The sequence below is a fragment of the Ipomoea triloba genome, chromosome 10 (assembly GCF_003576645.1).
Source record: "Ipomoea triloba cultivar NCNSP0323 chromosome 10, ASM357664v1".
Taxonomy (NCBI): domain Eukaryota; kingdom Viridiplantae; phylum Streptophyta; class Magnoliopsida; order Solanales; family Convolvulaceae; genus Ipomoea; species Ipomoea triloba.
The window spans coordinates 7564090-7572408 of NC_044925.1; the positions used below are offsets into that span (position 1 = coordinate 7564090).

General features: G+C 30.8%; 1 non-coding gene across 1 annotated transcript; it reads left to right on the plus strand.

Moving 5' to 3' along the window:
* The first annotated feature begins 840 nt into the window (after positions 1-840).
* On the plus strand, positions 841-913 carry TRNAA-AGC. Its single transcript has one exon. It is a non-coding gene; the product is annotated as a tRNA-Ala (tRNA).
* The last annotated feature ends 7406 nt before the right edge of the window (positions 914-8319 follow it).

Below are 8319 nucleotides of genomic sequence, written 5' to 3' on the forward strand. Positions count from 1 at the left end.
TTATAATACTTTAATTTATAAAATAATATTGATTTATATATATATATATATATATATATATATATATTATCATTATTATAATGTGTCTATTGATCTTTATATTAGTGATTCTTTACAATTTTAAACTCAATCAAACAATAAAACTAATGCCAAAGACCTTGTGGTCAAGCGGAATAGTTGTGACCCTCTTGAATGAGGGTTTGGCTCTTTGTGTTTCAGTAGGTTAAGAAAAAATATGTATGAACAGATACAATAGTATTCAAAACAGTAAAACTAATTTTTTGAATAATTTCTTTTCCATAGAATTTAAACTTTATTCGTTTTCAATTATTTATCGCGAACTAAACGTGCGGTTGAAAAATTAATGAAAGTTGTAAATATAGAACTTACGGATTGCACATGAGGATAATACAAAGTGGGTGGATAGTATCCTGGCGGATTTACTTAATATTATTACAACATTTGAAATATACTCCCCCGTCCCGAATTAGATGTCTCATTTGTTTTTTGCACGCTTTTTAAGAAATTAAAGTAAATGTGATGTGCTTTCCAATTATGCCCCCAACTTTTTCACTTTTGGAATTTTTTTTTTTTTTGAGTTTTTCACTTTTGGAAATAAAAGCAATAAAAAAAGCAAAAGTCATAAGGGTAAATTGGGAAAAGTATAATGATGGTGGTGTTCAATTTTAGAAAGAAGACAACATTTTAGGACAAACTAAAAAGGAAAGTAAGACAGGTAAATGGGACAGGGGAGTAGTTTTCTTGGATGTAAATCTCGTGAGTTTAGAGATGGTTGAAATAAAGTATAGTTACTGAATATGTAAATTAAAAAAACAGCATGGGGATGTAGCTCAGATGGTAGAGCGCTCGCTTAGCATGCGAGAGGTACGGGGATCGATACCCCGCATCTCCATTTTATATTTTCTGTACTGAATTTTAAAGTTCAGTGCTGAGTACTCTAATTTTGGGCCTGGCAGATCCAGTATTTAGGCCTACATCTAACGTGAGAAGATATCCGGAATTTGAAACTTCTTTTATACGCCCCAAAACCCCAATCATTATTGTATGGACCATTGTCCATATAGCTGTGTAAATTATATTATCAAATAATATATATTCAGTATACAAATAATGTAATTTTTAGTATATTAAAAATATACATTGTATTCAGAAAAGTATATTATTTGAGTATGCAAAGTACATTATTTTGTATAATTTACATTCAGTACACGAATAATGTAATTTTAGTATATTAAAAATGTACTTTTTATTATGGTTAACACAACACTGCGTGGATCACGGTCCACACAATAATTCTATCTAAGAGTTACTGGATCAAGTAAATCTCGTGTCATCCTGTCCGTCTCCAGATTTCATCCCTTACCTATACATTTTGCACAGGGCACACTACGAGTCTTCATCATCTTTGATGAGTCAATGTCTCCTAATATCTTTGATCGTTAAAAAAGAGTTACTGGATCAAGTAAATCTCGTGTCATCCTGTCCGTCTCCAGATTTCATCCCTTACCTATACATTTTGCACAGGGCACACTACGAGTCTTCATCATCTTTGATGAGTCAATGTCTCCTAATATCTTTGATCGTTAAAAATTAGACGGATTAGATCAAATTTACAAAAAAAAAAAAAAGGGTGACATTTTTGTAATTATCAGCAACTTTACTATACAGACTTGATACTAAAATGTGCAATTCTCAAGACTTTTTTAAGTTTAATATTAAAAAATTACAATTGCTAAAATGCAAAAGTGTATTGCACTTTAGGATTTTGATTATATAGTTTGACTGAACTTTTGGTTTTATTTGATTTAGTGGTTAACTTTTTACTGCTTAAGATCTAACATTTACAGTTTATATTTACTTCTTTTATACGCCCCAAAACCCCAATCATTATTGTATGGACCATTGTCCATATAGCTGTGTGAATTATATTATCAAATAATATATATTCAGTATACAAATAATGTAATTTTTAGTATATTAAAAATATACATTGTATTTAGAAAAGTATATTATTTGAGTATGCAAAGTACATTATTTTGTATAATTTACATTCAGTACACGAATAATGTAATTTTAGTATATTAAAAATGTACTTTTTATTATGGTTAACACAACACTGCGTGGATCACGGTCCACACAATAATTCTATCTAAGAGTTACTGGATCAAGTAAATCTCGTGTCATCCTGTCCGTCTCCAGATTTCATCCCTTACCTATACATTTTGCACAGGGCACACTACGAGTCTTCATCATCTTTGATGAGTCAATGTCTCCTAATATCTTTGATCGTTAAAAATTAGACGGATTAGATCAAATTTAAAAAAAAAAAAAAAAAGGGTGACATTTTTGTAATTATCAGCAACTTTACTATACAGACTTGATACTAAAATGTGCAATTCTCAAGACTTTTTTAAGTTTAATATTAAAAAATTACAATTGCTAAAATGCAAAAGTGTATTGCACTTTAGGATTTTGATTATATAGTTTGACTGAACTTTTGGTTTTATTTGATTTAGTGGTTAACTTTTTACTGCTTAAGATCTAACATTTACAGTTTATATTTACTTCTTTTATACGCCCCAAAACCCCAATCATTATTGTATGGACCATTGTCCATATAGCTGTGTGAATTATATTATCAAATAATATATATTCAGTATACAAATAATGTAATTTTTAGTATATTAAAAATATACATTGTATTTAGAAAAGTATATTATTTGAGTATGCAAAGTACATTATTTTGTATAATTTACATTCAGTACACGAATAATGTAATTTTAGTATATTAAAAATGTACTTTTTATTATGGTTAACACAACACTGCGTGGATCACGGTCCACACAATAATTCTATCTAAGAGTTACTGGATCAAGTAAATCTCGTGTCATCCTGTCCGTCTCCAGATTTCATCCCTTACCTATACATTTTGCACAGGGCACACTACGAGTCTTCATCATCTTTGATGAGTCAATGTCTCCTAATATCTTTGATCGTTAAAAATTAGACGGATTAGATCAAATTTACAAAAAAAAAAAAAAAAGGGTGACATTTTTGTAATTATCAGCAACTTTACTATACAGACTTGATACTAAAATGTGCAATTCTCAAGACTTTTTTAAGTTTAATATTAAAAAATTACAATTGCTAAAATGCAAAAGTGTATTGCACTTTAGGATTTTGATTATATAGTTTGACTGAACTTTTGGTTTTATTTGATTTAGTGGTTAACTTTTTACTGCTTAAGATCTAACATTTACAGTTTATATTTACTTCTTTTATACGCCCCAAAACCCCAATCATTATTGTATGGACCATTGTCCATATAGCTGTGTGAATTATATTATCAAATAATATATATTCAGTATACAAATAATGTAATTTTTAGTATATTAAAAATATACATTGTATTTAGAAAAGTATATTATTTGAGTATGCAAAGTACATTATTTTGTATAATTTACATTCAGTACACGAATAATGTAATTTTAGTATATTAAAAATGTACTTTTTATTATGGTTAACACAACACTGCGTGGATCACGGTCCACACAATAATTCTATCTAAGAGTTACTGGATCAAGTAAATCTCGTGTCATCCTGTCCGTCTCCAGATTTCATCCCTTACCTATACATTTTGCACAGGGCACACTACGAGTCTTCATCATCTTTGATGAGTCAATGTCTCCTAATATCTTTGATCGTTAAAAAAGAGTTACTGGATCAAGTAAATCTCGTGTCATCCTGTCCGTCTCCAGATTTCATCCCTTACCTATACATTTTGCACAGGGCACACTACGAGTCTTCATCATCTTTGATGAGTCAATGTCTCCTAATATCTTTGATCGTTAAAAATTAGACGGATTAGATCAAATTTACAAAAAAAAAAAAAAAAGGGTGACATTTTTGTAATTATCAGCAACTTTACTATACAGACTTGATACTAAAATGTGCAATTCTCAAGACTTTTTTAAGTTTAATATTAAAAAATTACAATTGCTAAAATGCAAAAGTGTATTGCACTTTAGGATTTTGATTATATAGTTTGACTGAACTTTTGGTTTTATTTGATTTAGTGGTTAACTTTTTACTGCTTAAGATCTAACATTTACAGTTTATATTTACTTCTTTTATACGCCCCAAAACCCCAATCATTATTGTATGGACCATTGTCCATATAGCTGTGTGAATTATATTATCAAATAATATATATTCAGTATACAAATAATGTAATTTTTAGTATATTAAAAATATACATTGTATTTAGAAAAGTATATTATTTGAGTATGCAAAGTACATTATTTTGTATAATTTACATTCAGTACACGAATAATGTAATTTTAGTATATTAAAAATGTACTTTTTATTATGGTTAACACAACACTGCGTGGATCACGGTCCACACAATAATTCTATCTAAGAGTTACTGGATCAAGTAAATCTCGTGTCATCCTGTCCGTCTCCAGATTTCATCCCTTACCTATACATTTTGCACAGGGCACACTACGAGTCTTCATCATCTTTGATGAGTCAATGTCTCCTAATATCTTTGATCGTTAAAAATTAGACGGATTAGATCAAATTTACAAAAAAAAAAAAAAAAGGGTGACATTTTTGTAATTATCAGCAACTTTACTATACAGACTTGATACTAAAATGTGCAATTCTCAAGACTTTTTTAAGTTTAATATTAAAAAATTACAATTGCTAAAATGCAAAAGTGTATTGCACTTTAGGATTTTGATTATATAGTTTGACTGAACTTTTGGTTTTATTTGATTTAGTGGTTAACTTTTTACTGCTTAAGATCTAACATTTACAGTTTATATTTAAAATTTAATTCTTTTTTTTGTTGATTTTATAAAATTTACATAGTTTGCATATTTAGTTGTTAAAATATTACATATTTAAGTGTTCAAGTTTGTATAGTGAAGTTGATGATAATTACGAAAATGTCAACAAATTTTTTTAATTTGATAAGATCCGTTGAATTTTTACAAATATAAAACTGAAATTGATTATTATTTCTCTCCTACTGTACTATTCTCACGTGCTACTTAGCCTATATATATTCAGGTGCCCTAAATAAATAGTGACATATCGCAGCCAAATCCTGATAGAAGTAGACTTGGCCAGCCAAATTTGTTTTGATCTACACAATTCTATTGTGACAAATTCAAAATTTTCACGCTTGACTTTATTGCTCACTGTTGAATTGTATAAGATTTGTCTCCTCAACAGGTGGACGCATAACCACAGATCATTTTGAATTATTTTGATTTTCTCTCATATAAGGGAAAAAAGAAAAGAAAAGAAAATAGCCGTCTTAAAAAAAGAGAAAATAAACATTTTAATTCTTTAATTGCAAGTAAATAATTAATTCAATTCCTTAATTATGTACATTATCATATTTGATCTCTAAATTGTAAATGTTGCGACAGAATTAGTTGTTGCGACAGAATTAGTTGTAGAGGTTTGACGAAAACTGTGTTGAAAAATATTACTCCGTGGCAAAATTGACATTTTGAGTGATAATTTTGTGGTACAAATATATATATATATATGTGGTCCATTTCTAATTTGGATGGGTCTAAGTCAAAAGAAGAAATTGATATATTGTAAGCTCAAAATGGATAATGAGTGAATGAAAAATTGATTTTAACGTGTACCCATGAAGTTAGGAAGTTAGAGTTGAGAAGGTATGTAAGAAGCCTTTGTCCCACGTTCGAAAATGGGATGTGGGTTTTTGTACTACTATATATACAATTCATCTTTTTGAAAAGTTTGAATTGTATTGCATATGTGGTTTCTTTTTCATGCAGGGGTACCTTAAAAGGCTTGACTAGTGTGCACTTGTGTACACTAATGTCATTCAAAAACTGATAACCCACGTGGGCTAAGTTATGACAAAATTTTGAATATTTTTTCCAACTAGAAACCTTCTAGGTTAATACCGAAGAGTGCCTACGTTTACTCTTCAGACAATGTCGAAAAGTGACTTTGCGGTTGCACTTCTTGATGTAACGTTCTAGAAATGTGTTAATTTTGCTCAGTTTATGGCGTTGCAAGAGTAAAGCACCCCAATGAGTCCTACACCGCAGCACACCTTACTAACTGATTGAGTCTCTTCCACGCCCAGACACACATTTACAACCAATAGATGATGTCGCCGATGTGGTATCCTTAGACACTGCTCCTCTACAGGTTGTGCAATTCGTGTTTCCCCCAAACATGGACGCTTGGCTCACTACCACAACCTCACGATCGATTTTGGCACTGTAAGTGAGCTTGAACCTTCCTCCGAGATGTAATTGATGTTCTTCCTTCGGGATTGTCACAACTGTCATTTGCCCTGAGCCCTTCTCATTAATACTCAGACTCTAGGATGTGGAATGAACAAGACATAGATAGTGATGAAGCTTCGGAATCTCCAACTCTAATGGCTAGTGCTCCCAAGTATTCGATGAAATGCCTCAACAAATGGAGGACCCTCCGATTAGCACCTCTCTGACATATCATCATAGTGGCTCTGAAGGTACTCTAGTCCCTACCAGCATGGGTGCAAAACTGATTTCCTCGAATACTACAAAGAAAATAAAGGATCATTTCCCTCACTACAATTCACGTGAATTTCTCTTTAATATATTGTTATACTTACTGGATAACAAAATATAAGTGTACCTAAAGATTTTGCAATAACTAAGTAAGATTTTGCAATAACTAAGTAGCAAGTAATTAAATTGATGATATATAAATGGATCAACAAGGTAGATTATCTACATATTGCATTTATATACTTATTTTAGAACCATATATCACAAGCTCTAGGCTTTGTTTTAAAACTGAATTTTTGTTCATGTTCCCAATTTGTATATTTCATTCGTATTTAATGGAATCGATACCTCTTCCAAGTCTTTGGTATAAGTTATTACATTCTTTGTATGTTGCTATCAGTTTGATAGAATATCACTGGCTTATAAAAAAAAAATTGCCAACATGAAGTTACTTTCTTGTATTTCCAGTGGATTGAATTAAATGACTCATCATGCTAATCCCACGTTTATTCTAAATTTTCATTTTTGGAAGTCTCAAAGTGAATATCTCTAAGTGACACCAAAATACATATACAATATAATAATTCCATTTTTGGTCCTAGATTTATAGGTGACAATCCACTTTAAGTCATTTTTTATTAGAACATCCACTTTTGATCCGAATATTATTCTGGCATGACCATTTTTGGTCCTTTATCAACAAAATGGTTTAAATATTGTTAAATACAAAGACATTTCGGTCTTCAATTATGGATGTTTTCAAAAAAAATAAACATAAAAAAATATAGTAGTTCAACATACTTTGTATAAAAAAGACTGAAATGTCTTTGTATTTAATGATATTTCGACGATTTTGTTGAAGGAGGAGTAAAAATGGTCATGCCGCAATAATACTATGACCAAATAGGCCACTGAACTACACACAAAAATGCAATTAGGCCATCGAACTAAAAAACAATGCAATTGGGTCCCTGAACTACACAAATTCATGCAATTTCATCCAAAATGACCTGTTTTACCTGATATACCGGTTACCCATTTTAAAAATAATTTTAAATAAAATAATTAATTAAAATTAAAAATAAAAAATAATAATAATAAACTGCCGGCCGGAGACGAATCGTCTCTGGCCGGCCTCGTCTCCGACCATGGAGACGAGGACCTTCGTCTCCATAGCCAGGAGACGAAGGTTCTCCTGGCCATGGAGACGAAGGTCCGCTTCGTCTCCGGCCAAGGAGACGAAGAGATGATTCGTCTCCATGGCCAGGAGACCTATGGAGACGAAGGTCCTCGTCTCCATGGCTGGAGACGAAGGTCTTCGTCTCCGGCCGGTAGTTTGTTTTTTATTTTTATTTTTTAATTTTTTTTAATTTTAATTTTAATTAATTATTTTATTTAAAATTATTTTAAAATATCATTTTTAAAATTGGTAACCGGCACATCAGGTAAAACATGTCATTTTGGATGAAATTGCATGATTCGTATAGTTCAGGGATCCAATTGCATTGTTTTTTAGTTCAATGGCCTAATTGCATTTTTGTGTGTAGTTCAGTGGCCAATTTGACCCTTATTCCTTTAATAAAAAAGGACTAAAAATGGATTGTCATCTATAAATCTAGGACCAAAAATGGAATTACTCTAATAATTAAGTTTGAAGTGCATCATTCGAGATATTTGTTTAACTTAATTTGTGGAGTTAATTTGTGAAGTTAATGTTATACATTTATAAGAACACTTCATGGTG